The following is an 8,243-nucleotide window of genomic DNA, read 5'->3' on the forward strand; positions in this document are numbered from 1 at the left end:
CACATCTTTTCACATCGCTAAAGTATCGTTAATTGTTGTGAAAATCCTGTACATTACTATCGCATAGACTATATTTTATGTGAGTATTCTCGTAGACGTAAACTTCGTCCAGAGGCCCTGAAGGACCCATCGGTACCGACCGGCTGCCGTGTCATCCTCAGCCCACAGGCGCCACTGGATGCGGATATGGAGGGGCATGTAGTCAGCACACCGCTCTCCCAGGCGTATGTCAGTTTCCGAGACCGGAGCCGCTACTTCTTAGTCAAGTAGCTCCTCAGTTTGCCTCAGAAGGACTGAGTGAACCCCGCTTGCCAACAGCACTCGGCAGACTGGATGGTCACCCATCCAAGTTCTAGCCGAGCCCGACAACGCTTAACTTCGGTGATCTGACGGATACCGGTGTTACCCCTGCGGCGAGGCCGTTGGCTGTGAGTATTCTCTCACCGCGTTAAAAAAACCGTTCTTATCAGCTTAATATTTGTTCGTCGAAGCACTAGAATAGTAAACTCATTTTTGGCCCATGACAGAGTGCTAAGTGCATGTTCTGCCTCTGTCATAGGGTGCCACGTCATCTACGAACTCTCTTACGACAGCATGGCATGAGAGTTGTAAATGTGGGGTTAGTTCTACGTGTCACTTTATAAAATCGTTAAAATAGCTGATTTCATTGTGATGGTCATTTCTTGTTGTGTGTGACATTGAAATTTCGTTTAAAAATTTTGTTCAACGAAAAGTTATATGACTACAACTCCAACTCGCGAATCATATCCGCGGTACGCTAGCCCTCGTTTCAACCGACCTCATAGTACATCATTGATATCAAATGGAGTGACTAATTAATTGAATGTACCATGTGAGTCCCTTTGCGTAGTGACGAATTTTTTCCTGCAGTCGGATTAGACTCCACAGATAAGCTTTGTAAACGCTTCTGTGACTCCTTCCCGCAAACTATGCAGCCATTTTCTCTGACACCAGAGCGGTTGGTAACCTTCGTCAAATACTTCAAGATATCGAATGCTAATCACTCTTTGTCTGTCAGTTCCATCGTCGAGCTGTTGGGACTAAGCCACTTACAATTCCTTATACGCAAATTAATCCTGCTGTGACATGTTGGTCTATGGGGGAGCAGTATGGTTCAATGTCATGTGCAGTCCCGCGACGCCCCCGCCTCCGTCCCCTCTGCCCGCATGCGAATGTCAGAAACTGCCGCCACCATCACATCTGCATTAGCCTGACGATCTCGGTTTCGCTCTGAATACAGCCTTATAGAAGCATTCCTACAGACTCCCCCAAATTAATACCTGAATGTTTCTAAAACTCATGTGGGAATCCCTGGAGGAAAGGGATTGCTCTTCTCAAAGAACACTGTACAGAAAAATTAGAGAACCGCCATTTGTGTGACTCCAGGAGGACTCTACTTACACCCATCATACATTTTGCATAGAAATCATGAAGATGCGAGAAAGTAGCACTTACACTGAAGCATAAATACAATCTTATTTCGCTTGCTCTGTTCGAGAGCGGAATAGGAAAGGAATTGGCAAGCAGTGATAGACGATACCCTCCACCACACATCGTACGATGACTTGGGAAGTAACCATGTGGATGCAGATGCAGATTTATTGTACTTATTAAGACGTCACTCTATCCTTTTATAGGCACTAAAAACTCAAGGAAGTATGTCTTTCGGTGAAAATCTCCCTATTAATCTCCAACTTGCTCAATGCAGTCACTTCAGGAGATGTACATGAGAGACTGTAATACGTTTGCACACAACACTTAGAAGAAGCGGTATATAGCTCATCTCTCAACACCTCTTGGGTCAGTGTATGGCTTACCTGCCACAATCTCACGATTATTAGAGTCTTCGATATCCACCCGATTTTTACGGGTAATAGATGTCCCCCGCGAAGTCACAGACCCTAGGTAATTCTCCCGAAATCCTATCATGTTTCTAAAAGACTATTGAATTAGTTAGAATCCTGTGTAACCCTCTACCGAATTACTGACTTGGTAGAGAGCAATTACAAGGAGAAAAATAGCACACTAATGTACGGGAGGGAAGTCATAACAATGCAGAGTATATCTGGATTACACAAAGAGCTTCAGAAGCATAGCATCTACAATTCATCGATAACGAATGATTGTCTATAAATATCCCCCTTGTAACTGTTCTAATCTCCTATGTCGCATTCATATGATAACTAATTTACAAATGCGACATATAATAACCTCAGAGTCTTCGTTGACAGCATAGCGTTTCGTGAGAAATACATCACCATTTTTCAATTGGAGCATACCTCCATAATACGAATCATGGAGCTTCCAATACACTATCCATTTCATCATTTATATTGTTGAACAGCCCCACACCTCCACGCAAAATTCAGAGCTACTGCCGGCCGGAGTGGCCGAGCGGTTCTGGCACTACAGTCTGGAACCGCGCGACCGCTACAGTCACAGGTTCGAATCTTGACTCGAGCATGGATGTGTGTGATGTCCTTAGGTTAATTAGGTTTAAGTAGTTCTAAGTTCTAGGGGACTGATGACCAAAGAAGTTAAGTCCCATTTGCTCAGAGCCATTTGAACCATCAGAGCTACTGAAGGAGTAAGAGGAGATTCGGGACTTATTCACAATATTACCCATTTTCTACCCTCACGTGCCTACCCGACAGAGGGACCTCCCTTTGTTCACACGTAGGGAACTTCATTTTTTTTTCAAGCAAATCCAGGAACTAAACGGTTATCCATCTATCGTAGATCGAGAGCCAGTTAAACATTTAGCTGAATTTTAGCCTGACATATTCGTCTGCTTTAGCTCCCCAATTTGTCAGTTCTTAGTGCTTGGGTTGCAAAAGAATCCAAACCCGACATATGGTTTCTGCGTTCATGTCAACCAACAGTTCCAACATATGCTTTCCTGCCTGCTTGCAGTCCACTGCATCACCTACAAACATCCCACATCTGAGACAAATGCATTTCAAGTGGCTGTAGAGTGATTGTGGAGTTTATTTCGCACCAGTATTATCGATGATCCATCCATCCCAATCTCACACATTGCATAGCCTGATCCACCCATATGGAATATGATATCTGTGGTATTGAGGCCAAGATTTATCAGGGTTTCTTAGGTACAGTGATGCTGAGTGTGTTGCTCCCTCCCACCATTAACACATTTTCCTATTAAAAATACAGTCTTCTATGCCATATAAGTGTAGGCGCACACTATCCTCATTTCGTAGCGTAATTTACGTATCAAGAAAAAATAATAATAATCCAACGGTGAGACAAAATGAGATGCATGTAAATCTCCAAAAGCCGGACAGTAATATTTAAGTACAAACATGCTGTCCTTGATACACCTACGCCCCTTTAACTAATGTTCCATTAAAACTACAATCTTACATGTCATATACATGCATATAGACTCCATTCTAATTCAGAAATGTAATTTGCATGTGAGGAGAAGAGTAACCAGTAATCCTACAGTGCACTGGAATGAAATGCGTGTAAAATCGGTCCTTAACGACTGTCAGGGCTATTTAAGTAGTGATGCTGTGTAGGTACTTCCTTCCATTAGTAACAAAAGTTCCATTGAAACCACATTTCTCTGCAGCATATACATCCCACACTTCAGTATCTGTAGCATTTAGACAGGATCAAACACGAACATTCCATTTCCACAGTTACAAAGCAGAACTTAAAATCCAAGCTTCCTGTCACATTCCTACAGAAGTGGCACGAGTCTGTGAAACAGTCACTGCAACGAAGATAAATTACTGATGAGGTGGTGACTAGGTTTTTGAAATTCTAAGAAAATGGGAATAAGCTGTAGCAAAGAGAATTGTGAGAACTGGTAGCTACTGTGATATTTCGGACGGCTGTTCCATTAGAATAGCAATTTTTAACGTCAGTCATTTCCATTCTATGTGGTTTGACAGTGGGTATTTATAAGCTTTCATGCTACCCCATTTTACGAACACTTTCAAATATGTGTGGTGGCTTCAGCGGCTATCTACGTGGTAAATTTATCAAGTTTATCTCTGTCAGGGATCAGAAACATTGGGATAGCAATATGATGGCTGTGGAAATAATAGTTACAAACCAATAAGAAAGCATCTAAAGGCCCATGATCAAACCATACAAGTTGGAAATGGCTGAAGTTAATAACTGATTTTCTGACCTAGCTGTAACTGTTAGTTCTTACAATTCCTTTCCTTGTACGTTACGATTATTTCTTAGAATTTCAAACATATATTCACCACATCATCATCAGAAATCCACCTTCCTGGTAGCAAGTGTGCAGCAGACTTTTTCCACCATTGTAGGAATGCGATAGGAAGATCCCTCCATTTAAAACGAACCTGGACTATAAGCTCTGATTTTTAACTACGCAAATGGACTGTTTGAGTCTGATCCTGTCAGAATGCTAGCTATGCGGAAGTATATTTCAAAAATGAGTATGGAATGTACGTAATGCAGAAGTTAATTATGGAAGGGAGTACAATACACATCATCACCGTACTGAAATAGCCTTGAGAGTGGTTTGGTTTCAAATGGCTCTGAGCACTATAGGACTTAACAGCTGAGGTCATCAGTCCCCTAGAACTACTTAAACCTAACGAACTTAAGGACATCGCACACATCCATGCCCGAGGCAGGATTCGAACCTGCGACCGTAGCGGTCGCACGGTTCCAGACTGAAGTGCCTAGGACCGCTCGGCCACAGGGGCCGGCAGTGGTTTGGGACTAAATTACAAGCATCTCATTCCAATGCCCCTTAGGATTACGGGGTATGATTTTCTTCATATGCAAATTACATTCCGAATCAGGATGTTCAGCAAGTATATGGTATGGAACACTCCAGTTTTAATAGTAGAATTGTTAATGGTGAGAGGGAATACCACATACAGCACCATTGTGCGTAAATAGCACTCACTGACGTTTGGCAACTACGCGACAGTAGCTCGCAAATAATTGATTTTAGTATGCTTTGAATTCCACGTTTATTGCAGGCAAAACCTATTGTGGTAGATTTACCATTTTTCAATAAACTTTCGTTGACGTTAGAAAGATTGAGTGACCGAAACCGTGAACAGGACATCTCCGTCTCAATGATCCCACTATCAAAACAATACCACATACACTATGTGATCAAAAGTAACGGGGCACCCCCAAAAACATACCTTTTTTTATATTAGGTGCATTGTGCTGCCACTTACTGCCAGGTACTCCATATCAACGACCTCAGTAGACATGAAACATCGTAAAGAGCAGAATGCGGCGCTCCGCGGAACTCACGGACTTTGAACGTGATAAGGTGATTGTGTGTCACTTATGTCATATGTCTGTACGCCAGATTTCCGCACTCCTAAACATCCCTAGGTCCACTGTTTCCGATTTGATAGCGAAATGTAAACCTGAAAGGGCACGTACAGCACAAAAGTGTACATGCCGACCTCGTCTGTTGACTGACAGAGACCGTCGACAGTTGAAGAGGTTCGTAATGTGTAATAGGCAGACATCTATCCACACAATCAGTCAGGAAATCCAAACTGCATCTGGATCCACTGCAAGTACTATGACAGTTAGGCAGGAGGTGAGAAAACTTGGCTTTCATGGTCGAGGGGCTGCTCATAAGCCACACGTCACGCCGGTAAATGCCGAACGATGCCTCGTTGAGTGTAAAGAGCGTAAACATTGGACGATGAACAGTGGAAAAACATCGTGTGGAGTAAATAATACGGTACACAACGTGCGATCCTATGGTAGGATGTGGGTATGGCGAATGCCCGGTGAACGTCATCTGCCAGCGTGTGTAGTGCCAACAGTAATATTCAGAGGCGGCAGTTTTATAGTGTGGTCGTTCTTTTCGTGGAGGTGGCTTGTTGTTTTGCGTGACACTATCACAGCACAGGCCTACACTGATGTTTTAAGCAACTTATTGCTTCCCACTGTTGAAGAAAATTCGGGGATGGCGATTGAATCTTTCTACACAGTCGAGCACCTGTTCATAATGTACGGCGTGTGGCGGAGTGGTTACACGACAATAACATCCCTATAATGGACTGGCCTCCACTGAGTCCTGACCTGAATCCTGTAGAACTCCTTCGGGATGTTTGGAACTTCGTGCATGGCCTCACCGACTCACATCGATACCTCTCTTCAGTGCAGCACCCCATGAAGAATGGTCTGTCATTCCCCAAACTTTCCAGCACATGATTGAACGTAAGCATGCGAGAGTGGAAGCTGTCATCAAGGCCAACACCATAATGAATTCCAGCATTACTGATGGAGGTCACCACGACCTTTTCAGCCAGGTTTGCGGATACTTTTGATCACATAGTGTATCTACTCTCCCTCCACTCAAGTGCATACAAATTCGTGCAGCCTTGTGTGTTCATCGCACTTTGTTGCTTTCCATGCATCTAGAGCTGTTAATTTTGACGTAGAATCACCAAGAACAATGAGTATTAGTGTACAAACACCACTGTTGTCTAAGACAGGAGTAACAGAATGTACCGCACTTAGCCGTCAGCTATCCTTCGGTGTATATGTCAGTTTGCTGCGCAACTTCCGTATTCTATTCGAACGGTCGTCGCATTCGTATCTTACTATAGGTTCTGAAAATCCATTAGAACCCTGAGGTAATTGTCAGAAGCTACACCGACATGAATACGCTTAATAAATGATACGTACTTCTTAACAGTGCCATCGATCTGACACCTTGGCACTAAATAGTCCTTGCCCATCAGTCCTGTAAACCGACATATGTTAGGCTACGTGACTGATCTGTGGAGCCAAAGCATCTTGTGGGTGCTGCAATGATCGCTGCAATCCACTCGAATATGTGACAGAAAAAAAATGAATCTCTGGAAAAGAAGACGTATTTCTCCAGGAAACTTATGAGTAGATTACGCTATGTATGGGAGTACATAGGTAACTCTTGACTTGATCAGTGTGTGAGGTTGGGAGAGATGTGTAATCGATAATCCCGGTCCTACGTAACCTCCAATATGAACTGTACAGCCTCTTGCAGTGTATAGAGTTGTCTGCAAGCAGGCGGGAAGACTTGTAGTGCAGTTGGTAGTTGACATGAACGTAACTAAATCTATTTCACATTAATAGGACTAAAAAATCCCGTACCATGTCACTGGAAGCGGTAACTGCCGTAAAATGCCTATCAGCAGTCATCTAGAGCGAGCTGAAGTCGAATGCATATGTTTGGCTCGGATTCATTTGCTGGAACGGAACCCATGCACAAAGAACTTACAAATCAGTGAGGTAAAGCAGAAGAGTATTTCAGGCTCAAATTCAGTTCTTCTGTTGTTTTGCGATATTTGAGTCTACACCCCTCTTCCGCTTTATCTGGTCCCAGCGTTTTCATCATGATATTTCTTTCCTCGTTCAAGATGTTCTCCGTATCGCCTTTTCTATTAAGTACCAAAGTTTTGCTCGCATACAGCAATTCAGGTTTAATCACTGTATTATAATATTTGATCTATGTATGAATGGACTTACATTTCTTGTAGATTTCACGCGTTCTCCCATATGCTCATTGAGCTTTTTTAACCGTACTTTCTGTGCTTCCTTTTCCAACCCTGTTGGTTCTATGATCTCAACGAGATATATGGAGTGTGAAACTCGATTGATCCTCCCGTATTTTGTGTTCAGTTCATGATTGTCGAATTTAGTGCCAATGAACTTGGTCTGCGCGAATGAAATTTGTAGTCCAGTTTTCTCAGTGTATTCTTTGAGGACTTCAGTCTGTTTGATCGCTGTTTTTTCGCAGTCCGCGAGTATCAATAGGCCGTCTGCTAAAGCTAAACAACTGACCTTGATGTCATCATATTTTCGGCCCAGTTGAATGGGTTTCCAGTGGTCCAGGATTTTCAATTCTTTCTCCCATTCTCGGATGGCTTTATGCAGAGCAAGGTTGAGGAGCGGTGGTGAAAATCCATCACTTTGTTGCACACCGGTCTTTACCTCAAAGGGCTGTGCAATTTCCCCATGAATTTCACTTTTGACTATGTGCCCAGGAGTGTTTCCTTGATGAGTCTTAACGTCTTTCGACCAAGTCCTTGCTTGTTCTTCTAAGATGTTAAAGAGGGACTGTCGATCGACCGAATCAGATGCCCGCTTGAAGTTGACGAAAATACAGATGATCGGAAAGCTTAGGATTGCTCTGTGTTTCAATAGCATCTTCAAATTGAAAATTTTTTCAACACAGGAATACCACGGTC

General features: G+C 43.0%; 1 pseudogene; it reads right to left on the reverse strand.

Annotated features, from left to right (window-relative positions):
• Positions 1 to 309: 309 nt before the first annotated feature.
• Positions 310 to 427, reverse strand: LOC126191789 (5S ribosomal RNA; annotated as a pseudogene).
• Between the last annotated feature and the right edge of the window lie 7,816 nt (positions 428 to 8,243).

The sequence above is a fragment of the Schistocerca nitens genome, chromosome 6 (assembly GCF_023898315.1).
Source record: "Schistocerca nitens isolate TAMUIC-IGC-003100 chromosome 6, iqSchNite1.1, whole genome shotgun sequence".
In the NCBI taxonomy this organism is placed as follows: domain Eukaryota; kingdom Metazoa; phylum Arthropoda; class Insecta; order Orthoptera; family Acrididae; genus Schistocerca; species Schistocerca nitens.